This window comes from Cervus elaphus, chromosome 27 (assembly GCF_910594005.1).
Source record: "Cervus elaphus chromosome 27, mCerEla1.1, whole genome shotgun sequence".
NCBI lineage: Eukaryota > Metazoa > Chordata > Mammalia > Artiodactyla > Cervidae > Cervus > Cervus elaphus.
The window spans coordinates 59,074,356-59,075,055 of record NC_057841.1 but is presented as its reverse complement, the minus strand read 5'-3'; the positions used below and the strand labels follow the sequence as shown (position 1 = coordinate 59,075,055).

Here is a 700-nt window from a genome sequence, read left to right as displayed (position 1 = left end):
TAGACGAGCAACCCTCTGAGGTTTACTTTGCCCTCTTCCGTGACTGGGAATCCAAAGACATGGTGGTTTCCCATTCATGGTTACAGAGAGCAGTGTTCTATTAGGCCATTTATACACACATGTTTTCTCTGACCTCAGAAGAGTCTAACATCTTAAGAAAAAGGAAAGTGAACGTGAAATCGCTCAGTCATGTCCAACTCTCTGCGACCCCATGGACTGTAGCCCACCAGGCTCCTCCATCCATGGAATTTTCCAGGCAAGAATACTGGAGTGGGTTGCCTTTTCCTTCTCCAGGGGATCTTCCCTACCCAGGGATCGAACCCAGGTCTCCTGCATAGCAGGCAGACACTTTACCATCTAAGCCACCAGGGAAGCCCCCAAGGTCATGTCAAATAAATGGTACCATCAATAAAAGTTGAGAGAATGTTCCATATTTAAAGACCAGTACAGATTTACCATCCAATTATCGGCTAAGATAAGGTCATTAGTAGGATGCATAGGGAGAAATAACTCTCGAAATTTTTAAATTATCAGAAATTTGACTTTGGGAATTCCCTGGCAGTCCAGAGGTTAGAACTCTTCACTCTCATTGCTGAAGGCCTGGGTTCAATCCCTGGTTGGGGAACTAACATTCTACAAGCTGAATAGTGGGGGTAAAAAAAGGAGAAAGAAAAAAAATGGCCTCAAAACTTTTTGGGGG

General features: G+C 44.3%; 1 non-coding gene across 1 annotated transcript; it reads right to left on the bottom strand.

The window, feature by feature from the left end:
• Positions 1–300: 300 nt before the first annotated feature.
• Positions 301–372, bottom strand: TRNAS-GCU. Its single transcript has one exon. It is a non-coding gene; the product is annotated as a tRNA-Ser (tRNA).
• Positions 373–700: the final 328 nt, after the last annotated feature.